Raw genomic sequence first — 810 nt, forward strand, 5'->3', positions numbered from 1 at the left:
GTTACAGAGAAAGAAAAGAAAGAGGGCGGTGCCTTCTCGTCTAGAGGGAGGAGCTTAGACAAATCCACACGAGAGCATACGTGAAACGTCACTCTGACGTCATTATCTTACTACAGAATACCCGTTTTTTATTGCTTTATTGAGAAACAAGTATTTTAACATTCATATACAAACATCACACCAGTGTAGATCTTTAAAAAATAATAATAAAGAAAATCAGGCATTAATAATTAAAATCTAATCTACATATCTAAGCAGCTAAAATAATAATAATAATAATAATAATAATAATAATAATAATAATAATAATAATAATAATAATAATAAACTGGTTTTATAGCACTTCTGTTTTGTAATGTTTTCTCTGAATTCAATACATTTTTAAGATCAATTTTAAAAGCTTTAAAATTGGAAGATTTTTCTAAAAATCTACATTTATGTATAACATTTTTAGCAAATATCATCAAATTGTCACATAAAAATTCCACAAAGTTGTTCTTCAAAATAAAATGAAAAATTAACAAAACTATAATTAAACCCAGGTTTCACATTTTCTTTCCCAAAACCTCTTCACCACAGTACAGTAAAAATAGACATGTTCTTGTGTGTGCGTGCGTGCGTGTGTGTGTGTTAATATTTCCACTCATCCACAGCTTCCTGTTGAGCGTGTGTGTGTGTGTGTGTGTGTGTGTGTGTGTGTGTGTGTGTGTGTGTGTGTGTGTGTGTGTGTGTGTGTGTGTGTGTGTGTGTGTGTGTGTGTGTGTGTGTGTTAATATTTACACTCCTCCACAGCTTCCTGCTGAGCTTCAC

Source organism: Gouania willdenowi, chromosome 10 (assembly GCF_900634775.1).
Source record: "Gouania willdenowi chromosome 10, fGouWil2.1, whole genome shotgun sequence".
In the NCBI taxonomy this organism is placed as follows: domain Eukaryota; kingdom Metazoa; phylum Chordata; class Actinopteri; order Blenniiformes; family Gobiesocidae; genus Gouania; species Gouania willdenowi.